At 39.4% G+C, this 13,691-nt stretch overlaps 1 protein-coding gene across 8 annotated transcripts in view; it reads right to left on the reverse strand.

Moving 5' to 3' along the window:
• The window catches only part of SIL1 (SIL1 nucleotide exchange factor), a 234,737-nt gene that overhangs the window by 124,592 nt on the left and 96,454 nt on the right, over positions 1-13,691 (reverse strand). The window lies entirely within an intron of this gene.

Below are 13,691 nucleotides of genomic sequence, written 5' to 3' on the forward strand. Positions count from 1 at the left end.
ATAAGTTGATGTATTTAAGATACTCAAAGAAAAAAATGTAAACCAAAAAGTTTATGTCTACCAAAGCGGATTCTGGGTAGTCACTTTATATTTAAAACATAAAGACCACAGACAAACTTATCAATATCCAAGAACTCAAAGAATATTGTTTCAAGTAGATTCTGCCTGAAGAATCTACTAGAAAGCCCATTTTAGACAATCAAAATAACTATGAAGAGACACTGTCATTAAGACTGGAGTTAAGTATCTAATCAGTTCAGTTCAGTCGCTTGGCCGTGTCTGACTTTGTAACTCCATGGACTGCAGTACGTCAGGCTTCCCTGTCCATCACCAACTCCCGGAACTTACTCAAACTCATGTCCATCGAGTTGGTGATGCCATCTAAACATCTCAACCTTTGTCGTCCCCTTCTCCTCCCACAGGAGGAGGAGAAGTATCAAATATATATATATAAAATTATTTGTAGAAATAAGACTAAATGAATGTTAAAATGAAGAAGTGGCTATATGCTCTGGCAATATAGAAACAGTACAGCTGTTCACAAATGATGAGCAAACACACACAAAAGAATGTTTTTAAACTTTTTTCAGTAATCCTAGCAGGGTGGTTGTACTGCCATTCTGAAACTGTATTATGTATAACATGACAAAGGACAAATGAGTAACTATTATTCTAATTGTATAATATTCTATTCCAGAACCAGAATTCTTAGTAAAATAAGAGATACAGATATACCACCAAAAAGCTAAAAAAGAATCCTGTACTCCTGAATATGAGTATCTGTTCAAATGTATGAAGTATATTATCATATATATTTCCTAGCTCTCGTCAACTGAAAGACCTGGAAACAATGACCAGTACAGTATCAGTGAGCAACCCTAGTGGCCAGAACATAGTCTTAAGACACCATTTCCTATTAAAAGAAACCAGGGCTTCCTGGAGCAATGGTTGATTTCAGAACTTAAGCAGGAAATAAAGAGTATGAGCCTAGACTATCTTGTCACACCAAATAGCAAAAACGCTATCAATAACTACTATAATAATACCAAAAGAGCTTTGATTCAAATGACAAAAGACAATATAATTTCAGTTTCAGTAAAAACAGTCATTGCAATGGGTTGAAACTTACTAAACATTCTTAAAGGGAAAAAATCTAATCACTCATTAAAACTTGACTGGGAAACAATTCATTATCTTGAAAACTGATAAAGTTTAGGATAAATTAGGAAAAAGAATCAAGCATTTCTCCTGTCTTTCCTTTATGAATTGAACCACTGGATAATCAAATAGTATATGAGAGGCAGTGTCTCTTTATAAAAATTATACAGAGACTGCCTTGGTGGTCTAGAGGTTAAGAATCCACCTTGCAATGCAGAGGATGCAGACTGGATACCCAGTCAGGGAACTAAGATCCCACATGCTGTAGAGCACCTAAGTCCATGCTCCACAGCTACCAAGTCCGCACACTCTGGAGCCCATGTGCCAAAACCAGAGAGTACGTGCCCCACAAAGAAAGAATCCACATCATGCAACGAAGATCTCTCGGGCCACAACTAAGACCTGATGCAGCCAAATAAATAATTTAAGTTATACAGCTAAAAGCAAAAAAGGAAATGATAAGCTTGAATATCACCATCTTGTAAACCCCACAAAGAGAAAGGCAACCAGACATTATGTACTCCCCATACAAAAACCCAAATCTATTTATAACCTTGTGATAGGGACAGAACCTGAGTCTGACTGAGCCTCTGGATCCAGCTGACAATTTATAAGAAATACTGAGGTGTGAGGATCATGATGAACTGTGTCATGAGTATGAAAGCAGTAAAATTCAATCTGGGAAATGGCTCGAGTTCTTCAACAGACAAACTGTAAAGATAAGGGACATAAAAGGGAATAAAAACCTGTGGATTCAAGGAAATTTAAAAGATATAACAATTTTTTTTTAATAGGAAACATTTTAGAGTCTAGGGTGCACACTTAGGTAATGTGCTATTTTAAGATGAAACGAAGCAATTACTATAAAAGCCAGGAGAACAGCTGCATTTGGTGGGAAGGAGATGGGTTAGCAGGGATGGGACACGAGAGGAGTTTCCGAGGTACTTCAGTTCAGTTCAGTCGCTCAGTCGTGTCTGACTCTGCGACCCCATGAGCCACAGCATGCCAGGGCTCCCTGTCCATCACCAACTCCTGGAGTCCACCCAAACTCATGTCCATTGAATCAGTGGTGCCATCCAACCATCTCATCCTCTGTTGTCCCCTTCTCTTCCCACATTCAATCTTTCCCAGCATCAGGGTCTTTTCAAATGAGTCAGCTCTATGCATCAGGTGGCCAAAGTACTGGAGTTTCGGCTTCAACATCAGTCCTTCCAATGAACACTCAGGACTAATCTCCTTTAGGATGGACTGGTTGGATCTCCTTACAGTCCAAGGGACTCTCAAGAGTCTTCTCCAACACCACAGTTCAAAAGCATCAATTCTCCAGCGCTCAGCTTTCTTTACAGTCCAACTCTGACATCCATACATGACTACTGGAAAAACCATAGCCTTGACTAGACGGACCTTTATTGACAAAGTAATGTCTCTACTTTTTAATATGCTGTCTAGGTTGGTCATAACTTTCCTTCCAAGGAGGAAGCGTCTTTTAATTTCATGGCTGCAGTCACTATCTGCAGTGATTTTGGAGCCCCCCAAAATAAAGTCTCTCACTGTTTCCCCATCTATTTGCCATGAAGTGATGGGACCAGATGCCATGATCTTAGTTTTCTGAATGTTGAGCTTTAAGCCAACTTTTTCACTCTCTTCTTTCACTTTCATTAAGAGGCTCTTTAGTTCTTCTTCACTTTCTGCCATAAGGGTGGTGTCATCTGCATACCTGAGGTTATTATATTTCTCCCGGCAATCTTGATTCCAGCTTGTACTTCTTCCAGCCCAGCATTTCTCATGATGTACTCTGCATATAAGTTGAATAAGCAGGGTGACAATATACAGCCTTGACGTACTCCTTTCCCGATTTGGAACCAGTCTGTTGTTCCATGTCCAGTTCTAACTGTTGCTTCCTGACCTGCATACAGGTTTCTGAAAAGGTAGGTCAGGTGGTCTGGTATTCCCATCTCTTTCAGAATTTTCCACAGTTTATTGTGATCCATACAGTCAAAGGTTTTGGCATAGTCAATAAAGCAGAAATAGACGTTCTTCTGGAGCTCTCTTGCTTTTTCGATGATCCAGTGGATGTTGGCAATTTGATCTCTGGTTCCTCTGCCTTTTCTAAAACCAGCTTGAACATCTGGAAGTTCACGGTTCACGTATTGCTGAAGTCTGGCTTGGAGAATTTTGAGCATTACTTTACTAGAGTGTGACATGAGTGCAATTGTGCAGTAGTTTGAGCATTCTTTGGCATTGCCTTTCTTTGGGATTGGAGTGAAAGCTGACCTTTTCCAGTCCTCTGGCCACTGCTGAGTTTTCCAAATTTGCTGGCATATTGAGTCCAGCACGTTCACAGCATCATCTTTTAGGATGTGAAATAGCTCAACTGGAATTCCATCACCTCCACTAGCTTTATTCATAATGATGCTTCCTAAGGCCCACTTGACTTCACATTCCAGGATGTCTGGCTCTAGGTGAGTGATCACACCATTGTGATTATCTGAGATGCTTGGTAAAGTTCTATTTCTTGACTTGGGTAGGATTTCATGAGTATTCGCCTTGTGATAATTCATTAGGCTATACATTTTAATTTTCTGTATCTAATTTTATAATAAAAATGGTTTTAAAAGAATATATTAAATATACGTTATCGAGAGGGGAGGAGAGGGTGAGATGTATGGAAAGAGTAACATGGAAACTTACATTTCCATATGTAAAATAGATAGCCAACGGGAATTTGCTGTATGGCTCAGGAAACTCAAACAGGGGCTCTGTGTCAACCTAGGTGGGTGGGATGGGGAGGGAGATGGGAGGAAGGTTCAAAAGGGATGGGAAACATGCATATCTATGTCAAACATGTTGATGTTTGACAGAAAACAACCAAATTCTGTAAAGCAATTATCCTTCAATAAAAAATAAATTAAAAAAAAAGGACTTCTACTTCCCATGTTACATCTTATAACTTTTTAATGGTGAGCATGTATTACTTTTAGTACCAGAAAATTAAATAAAGATTTATTTTAAAAAGAAAAAAGGGAGCTGAGAAAAAAAAACAAACCAACCATTTGAAATATCTTACTATAGAATGGGTTCATTTGGGCTCCCTTGAAATACACTGTTGTAACTGGGAACTATCTACAAATTACATACCAACAACAAACACATTCTAAACTGAGAAATAATGACTCAACAGCAGGTATTACTCAGATACAGTCTAATACATACTGCTAAGTAGACACAAGTCCAACCAATCAAATGTAAATTGCAATAAAGTACCTGAAAGGTATTTTGCTAGGGTTATGACATTACAAAAAGGTGGTCCCAAAGGCTGAGAACATGGGCCTTGCTCAAACACAAATCAAGAAGATGCTGGGTTCAACCTTAGTGCCTTTATTCCCATATGACCTCGATCAGAACCCTCACCCAATCAATAAATCTGCCCGTCAAGACAAAGGAAACCAAACAGTGGAAGAGAAGAGGCACTTCAGGAGAATTTGTATGCATGTGACAGTGGTCGGATAGGTGGGAGTAGAGAGGATTAAAGAGCTTTTCTTAATGAGAACTCCAGTCCCTTCAACCCCTCTTGCCTCCAGAGCTAAGCATCTCTGAGTAACATTTAATGCTTGCTATGGAGTGAATGTTTGTGTCCACGCCTCTCACAAAATTCATATGTTGAAACCTAATTCCTAACATGATGTTATTTGGAAGTGGGGCCTTTGGGAGGCGAACAGGTCATTTTCTATGAGGTCTGTACCCTCATGTAAGAGACCTCAGAGAGCTCCCTTGCCCCTTCCACTAAGTGAGGCCAGAGTGAGAAGAAGAGCTGGAAGTGAGCTCTTATCAGACACTGGGTCTATTGGTTCCTTGATCTTGAACTTCCCAGCCTTCAGAGATAATAAATTTCTGTTGTTTATAAGCCACCCAATACATGACATTTTGTTATAAAATTCCAAACAGACTAAGATGACACTTTGGTTACCAACAGGGAAAGAAGATGGAAGGATAAATCAGGAGTTTGTGATTAACAGATACAAACTACTATAGGCAAACAAAACAGTCCTACTGTATAGCACAGAGAACTATATTTAATACCTTGTAATAAACTGTAATGGAAAAGAACATATATATGTATAACTGAATCACTTTGCTGTATACCAGAAACATGGTAAATTAACTAAATTTCTATTTTTTAAAAAGTTCATGCTAAATGCCCATAATGATTGAAATGCACAAATCACAAACCAGAGTTTGAAAGCATAATTATCCACAGAAACTGCTGAAGGAAGGGTGTGCAGACCAACCTAGACAGGGTTCTGCCTTGAGGCAGATGGATGGAAGCCATTACTTCTTAAAAATTTCCATCGCCTGGAACTTTATTTTCCCTCTGCAGCACGAGATATCTCAAAACAAGGACATCAGTCCAAACTGCTCTATGGAGTAAAAGTTATACTCCAAGGACTTTTCTAAGTTTGTGGCAGCCACTGAGAGGTATGAAATGATATGTGTGCTTAAGTTTATCTCCAGTCCCACTAATTCTACAAAATGGAACTAGTCCCCTAAAAACCAAGTACTCTGAGATGCCCTAAGCAATCCCCACCACTTCCCCTGACTCTGCAGACATCAATAACAGTGTGCATGTCACAGGGAATAAAACACGATCATAAGATAATGCTACATAAATGCTGGTACATTTATGGGGAATAAATGTCAAGGTAAAGCAGAAATATTTATTTTCCATGAGGGAGATAGTGATCTTGTGTGTCAATGCCTATTATACTGAATTGATTTCAGTTTTTACAAATCACTAAAATATTTCACATATAATGGCAGTCATAGTGACAGAACATACAATAACCTTCCACAAGGTCTAGCTTCCAGAAATCTGGACGTCACAACTTTCTATATTCTAAAGTTTCATTTTCCAGGACATACTTAGTGAGCATGTAGAACAGGCATGTTTTGATTCACAGTAGGACTTGCCACAAGCAGGTCCACTCTCTTGGCCTCTTGGCATTCCAGAGAAGCTGGACCCCAGGTCTTTCCAAGGATCTTAATGTTTTGTTATTTAGCCCTTTCTGAAAGTTGCTTAAAAGTGACATTAAGGAAGCAGGTAATTTACAGCCCTATTCTTTTAATCTTGGTCAGCCAGATTTTCACAGACATCAGTTTATTTCACTTTATAATATATTAGACAAAACAACAGTACCAGAGTCAGCTCCAAGGCAGCAACTCACTCTCAGGGGTTCTGCTGACATTTATAAACTGATCCTATTTCTCTCTTGTGTTTTATGTTATCAGCTAAACCTGTCAACTTAAATTATTGCCTTGTAACCAAATCAGAGTTATCTATTACTCTGGTATGTGTACATTTCTGAAGCTTTGTACCTATATCAAGTTTTGCAAGGGTAAAAAAGAAGACCATAAATAAACAAATGGAAAACAGAATATGTTACCATTACTTTAGCAACAGAAGCTAAAAGTCAAATCCATTACATGGAAAGCCACTAAAATGGCTGAATATATACAGACCTTGGAAACAACAAAAGCTTGATACTGATACAGTCACTTGTACATTGCCCCATCCTGTGATCAATCTCTGGGCTCTGATAACTCAGAGCATCTCCATTTAGAAGAGTAACTAGGTATCCCTAGAGCTTGTGACAGATGGGTGGACATTTGAAAAACTGGGGGCATGATGTCAAAAAGTTCAGATTTATAGCCACTCCATTATTTCACTAACAAAGAAACCAATTTCCCTTCAACTGGTATGGCTAATGGTCACTCTTAAAGACCACTGTGACCCAAATCAAGCAATAAGAGAGACTCCAATAAGACATAAAAAGCTATTCCCTTCTCAGGATTAATTCTGGCTCTTTAACCACACCCTTCCCCTCTACAATCTAAAAACAAAATTCTCCCCAATTTTTCTGAGATTTCATGGTGCTAAATGTGTTATATTTTATCAACAAAATTTTTGCCAAATTCTATTATCCAATACCCAAGACTTTCTCATTATCTCAAATTTTTTATATTTTACTTATCTTGTCATAAGCATCAGTTAAATATTCTCTGTGACTTTCAATTACAAGCTCACAGTGTCCAGAGATAGTAATTTTTTAACTTGAATTCCTTTATAGTTCCCAGCATGACAGCATATCCCCAGAAAGGACAGTGCTGACTGCAGGCTCAATGGAACAGAGAGGCATGCTGTGATCTACAGAGAGAAGCTGAGGCTTAGAGGACAAACGACCACCTGAGACACCATCAAGTGAACTGATGTTTCTCTGAGTTCTTATCAGCTCTCATAATGAAATTCTAACAGGCCCAAATACAGGAAGAGGAGGCCAGAGTCCTTCCCTATAACAAAACACTCCATCTCCCCAAACTCTTATCTAGTATATAATTTCAATCTAATAATCTTCCTCATTCTCTCTGGGAATTTATCATTTAATCTACCTTAGCTTTTCGTAATAGCTAACCACCATACTCCCTGAAGCTAGTAACTGAGGCCTTGCCACACATCACAGGTAAGTTAACCCAAAGCCCCCTCTCTGAATAAACCTGAAAGGGTAGAAAGAAAGAAAGTGAAGTCGCTCAGTTGTGTCCGACTCTTTGCGATCCCATGAACTGAAGCCTACCAGGTTCCACCATCCATGGGATTTTCCAGGCAAGAATACTGGAGTGGGTTGCCATTTCCTTCTCCAGTGAAAGGGTAGAGCAGGGGGCAAAGTTCTATGCAGTGGCACCAAAAGAGTCACTGATGAGTTGGGATTTCAGGGCTACCAGAAAGAAACTATAATCCCAATATGACCCAAAATCCCACTAATCAAATTCCACTGTTATAGAGCTACCTTTCAAATAAAATCTTTAGCTTATCCTAGGACAAATCAAATGATTTAATGTACATTAGGAGGAGGGCATGGCAGGAGTGGTATATATGAGTGTGCCTTCCACTGTCCTCATTCCCTCTAACGCTGCCCAGACAAACTAAAGCACTGATCAAGGAGGCATATATCTAGATCTGAGATCTAGAACCCAGGGACCCTCAGTGCAGCAAAAATGTACCTCCGGGGTCACTTATGCAATGTGGCTATATTTTTCCATGTTAAAATCTCACATTCATCTTTCTAAGTACACAACAAACAATATTTGGTTACAATACACTCTTGTGTCTCTAATATTGGCTAACCTCACCTTGCCTGAAAAAAAAAAAAAACTGCAAAGAATTATACAATTGTGGACAAAATTGTAATTGACAAAAAAGCTTCCTCATTTAGGTGTCTGGGAAATTTGTTAAAATCTTCATTTCTGGAATCATCTTAACTCTTATGGAACTCTCTGGACTTGATTTTCACTCTGTAGGTACTGAAAGCCAAGCATCTTCCCACCTGAGCCTCCCAATTTCACTAGACCTATCTTCTTTGTGGCTCCCTGATGGGGAGTCAGAGCAGCCGGAGAATGCAGGTCCCAATATGCAGAGGCCACCCTCAATGTCAGGTACAGCTTCTCTGCTGATAAGCCTCGCCTCACAACCTGCCTGTCAACTCTGCACCATTCCCACTGGATGGAGAACCGCTACCACATGGCACGCATATAAAATACCAGGCAACAAGAGGCAGAGAACTCAGGATTGCTGCCAATGGCTTTAGCTAGCAATATCTAGCACTTTCTACTTGAGAATTTTAAATTAATAAAGAAGGAAAATAACAATGACCATGAAGCAGCTATTTAAGATACAGTATAGCAAAGGATATAGTATAGAAAAACAGGCAAGTGTGGCCCTAAAGTACAAAAGGAAGCAGTGCAAAGGCTAATAGAGTTCTGCCAAAAGAATGTACTGGTCATAGAAAACACCCTCTTCCAACAACAAAAGAGATGACTCTACACATGGACATTGCCAGATGGCCAATAGCGAAATCAAACTGATCATATTCTTTGCAGCCGAAGATGGAAAAGCTCTAAACAGGCAAGAAAAACAAGCCTGGGAGCTGACTATGGCTCAGATAATAAACTCCTTATGGCAAAATTCAGACTTAAATTGAATTGGGGAAAACCACTAGGCCACTCAAGTATGACCTAAATCAAATCCCTTACGATTATACAGTGGAAGTGACAAATAGATTCAAGGGATTAGATCTGATAGACAGAGTGCCTGAAGAACTATGGACAGAGGTTCACGACACTGTACAGTAGGCAGTGATCAATACCATCCCCAAGAAAAAGAAATGCAAGAGGGCAAAATGGTTGTCTGAGGAGGCCTTACAAAGAGCTAAGAAAAGAAGAAAAGTGAAAGGCAAATGTGAAAAGGAAAGATATACCCATCTGAATGCAGAGTTCCAAAGAATAGTTAAGGAAAGATAAGAAAACGTTCCTAAGTGAACAGTGCAAAGAAATAGAGGAAAATAATAGAATGGAAAAGACTAGAGATTGCTTCAAGAAAATTAGAGATACCTAGGGAACATTTCATGCAAAGATGGACACAATAAACAACACAAATGGTATGGACCTAACAGAAGCAGATGATATTAAGAAGAGGTGGCAAGAATACACAGAAAAACTATACAAAAAAATGTCTTAATGACCCAGATAACCACGATGGTGTGATCACTCACTTAGAGCCAGATATCCTGGAGTGTGAAGTCAAGTGGGCCTTAGGAAGCATTACTATGAACAAAGCTAGTAAAGGTGATGGAATTTCAGTTGAGCTATTTCAAACTGTAAAAGATGATGCTGTGAAAGTGCTGCTATCAATATGCCAGCAAATTTGGAAAACTCAGCAGTGGCCACAGGACTGGAAAAGGTCAGTTTTCATTCCAATCCCAAAGAAAGGCAATGCCAAAGAATGTTCAAACTACCACACAATTGTACTCATTTCACATGCTAGCAAGGTAATGCTCAAAATCCTTCAAGCTAGGCTTCAACAGTATGTGAACTGAGAACTTCCAGATGTACAAGCTGGGTTTAGAAAAGTCAGAGGAACCAGAGCTCAAACTGCCAACATTCACTGGATCATAGAAAAACCAAGGGAATTCTTGAAAAACGTCTACTACTGCTTCATTGACTATGCTAAAACCTTTGACCGCATGGATCACAACAAACTGTGGAAGATTCTTCAAGAGATGGGAATACCAGATGACCTTACCTGCCTCCTGTGAAACCTGTATGCAAGTCAAGAAGCAAAAGTTAGAACCGAACATGGAATAGCAGACTGATTTCAAATTGGGAAAGTACGTCAAGGCTGTATGCTGTCACCCTGCTTATTCATGCGAAATGTCTGGCTGGATGAATCACAAGCTGGAATCAAGATTGCAGGGAGAAATATCAATAACTTCAGATATGCAGATGACAATGACTCCACCCTAATGTCAGAAAGTGAAGAGGAACTAAAGAGCTCTCTAGATGAAGGTGAAAGAGAGTGAAAAAGCTAGCTTAAAACTCAACATTCAAAAAATGAAGAGCATGGCACCTGGCCCATCATTTCATAGAAAATAGATGGGGAAAAAATGGAAACAGTGACAGACTTTATTTTCTTAGGCTCCAAAATCACTGCAGACGGTACCTGCAGCCATGAAATTAAAAGACACCTTGCTCCTTGGAAGAAAAGCTATGACAAACCTAGACAGCGTATTAAAAAGCAGAGACATCACTTGGCCGACAAAGGTCCATCTAGTCGAAGCTATGGTTTTTCCAGTAGTCATGTACGGACGTGAGAGTTAGACCATAAAGAAGGCTGAGCACTAAAGAACTGATGCTGGAGAGGACTCTTCAGAGTCCCTTAGACAGCAAGGAGATCAAACAAGTCAATCCTAAAAGAAATCAACCCTGAATATTCATTGGAAAGACTGACTGCTGCTGGAGATGAAGCTCCAATACTTTGGCCACCTGATGGGAAGAGCAGACTCATTGGAAAAGCCCCTGATGCTGGCAAAGATTGAGGGCAGGAGGAGAAGGGGATGTGTGACAGAGGATGAGATGTTTGGATGGCCTCACCGACTCAAATAGAATTTGAGCAAACTCTGGGAGATAATGAAGGACAGGGAAGCCTGTCGTGCTGCTGTTCATGGGGTCACAAAGAGTCGGACATGACCGAGTGAGTGAACAACAACAAATATATAAGGAGGTTATGTTTTCACATCAGCAGTCAATTAAGCATCAGCCACTTACTTTCTAAACTAGCATTGTTCAATAGAACTTTCTGTTGTGATGGAAATGTTCTAAATCCATGCTGTCCATAATAGCAGCGACACATGGCTATTGAGCAGCTCACATGTGACTAATGAAACTAAGGAACAGAATTTCAAATTTTATTTGAATTTAAATAGTCACAAATGGCTAGTGACTACCGTATTAAACAGCACAGAAGTAGAGCCACATTTCACAAACTGCACATCCCTGGAGTACTGTGAAAGCCCAGTCAAACACTGCCTGGAAAAGGGCTTGGAGAGGCATGATGAGCAGCACAAATACAAGCTGAAAACCTGAGCCATGCAGCAGAGGCTCCTCTAGGGGATTCAAATCTGATTTACAAAACTGAGTAACTCTTGCCAGTTCCACTTCAGGAGACCCTAAGCCAAGGAGTAAATAAGAGTAGTGGCTCTCCAGAGTCAGACAGGAGGCCAGGGATCCATTAGTACCACATCTCCTCTGAGGACAAGAATTATGGTTAATTCCCTCTCTCCAAGCTAATTGGTATAACAGACACCTATTCCCTGAAACAAAAATGCTCAAGGGTCATCTCCATAATTGAAAGGAAGGCTGAGTATAATTGAATGCAAACATAAATAACAGATGAAAATAGATACAGAATACCCAGCCCTCCCAAACAATTCCGATAACCCTTTCAGAGATGGAGGGAGACTGAATGGGAAATAATTTACAAACTTACAAAGGAGGGGCAAAGGGATAATGAACTGCCCTGGATTACTTTAATTCAGGTCTGGCAAAAAAGAACTAAATGGCAAATTAAACTCTACTGAATAGCATCTTATAAGATTAATTGAAACCAAAAGGTTTAACAAAGTAAGAAAATAACTTCATAATCACTTTATTCACATACACTCTGTGGCTTTCCTCCATTTCTGAGGTCTAAAGGAATTGTATACATTAGCAAATGTTCACTGGCTATACCAACATTTTACAATTTCCACTTTTTTCCCTCTCATGCCAACTTCAAAGTCCCAAGAGGAGCGAAACCAAAGGAAACAGACGGAAAACCTGGGATTTCTACTTTCTCTCATATAGCCACAACTAACGTCTTTCAGCAAATCTCCTAGGCCCATATTTACTTCTTATCTTAAACAAAAGCACTGAAGGTTACCATCTTCAGTGGGGGTGAGAGGGTAGATGCCTGTTACTGCACTTGGCAATAGATTGTGAGTGATATACTTTTCTCCAAATAAAACTATACACAAACACAAAATTTGCTGGACACAGATATTACCACCCGTTGGATAGCCTAACGAAAACAGTTAAACAATTCACTAGGATTTTTATTAAAAAGTCAACATGTGCCCAATCACTTTTATATCACCATAATGCAGAGAATGAACAAAAATGGATCATTCCAGATAAACCGCTGTCTTGAAAGATGAAAACACTGACCAGTTAGATTGCACCAAGTCCTGGCCAAGGTTTCCTTTTTATTTATTTATTTATTTATGGCTATACTGGGTCATCATTGCTGTGCTGCTCGTGCTTTTCTCTAGTTGCAGCCAGCAGGGGCTACCCTCTAGTTGCAGTGCAAGGGCTTCTCATTGTAGTAGCTTCTCTTGTAGAGCAAGGGCTCTAGGCACAAGGACTCAGTAGTTGTGCAAAGGCTTAGTTGCCCCACAGCATGTGCAATCTTCCTAGACCAAGGATCAAACCTGTGTCCCTGCATTGGCAGGCAGATTCTTAGCCACTGGACCACCAGGGAAGTCCAAGTCCTGGCCAAAGATTTCAGTATTAATCTGACCACTATTCAAGTCCCTACCAAAAACCAACCTGACAGAGCAGATGTCTGAGGAAAGCAATCTAAAATACAGGCTCTCTCCATTCTGCTAAGGGGATTTTATATTGTATCCTAGTTAAAACAGAAGAATGCTCACTGGATTTGTCCCCTATAAAATATTCACTGAAATCTGTTCTTCTGTGTGCCCTCAGGTTCTATATAAGGAACAGACTGAAAAAAAATTCTGCATTTTCTGAAAAAGAATCTTGTTAAAGACGTTGTCCAGTACATGATTTAATGTCTATTATAAAAATGCTTTTAGATCAGTTTTTACTAGTACAAGGAAAAAGCTTCTTTCTCAGAAGACAACCTATTTTATAATTTTTGGCTATTTTACTAGATGATAATTATGTGATTCATCGTATTTCCCTTTTTCTCTTGCCTGCCAGGACATTCAGATTTATAGTTAATGTTTAGATCCTGTAACCAAAGTAAATAAGGTGGTTATTATGTTTGTTTTCCCCAATCCTACACCCATAGAGTTTAAATTTATATTTAAGCAGTCATACATCTTTTACTAAAAGCTACTTAAAGTCCTTTTAACTAGCAGGCAGAC

Source organism: Dama dama, chromosome 9 (genome assembly GCF_033118175.1).
Source record: "Dama dama isolate Ldn47 chromosome 9, ASM3311817v1, whole genome shotgun sequence".
NCBI classification, from domain to species: domain Eukaryota; kingdom Metazoa; phylum Chordata; class Mammalia; order Artiodactyla; family Cervidae; genus Dama; species Dama dama.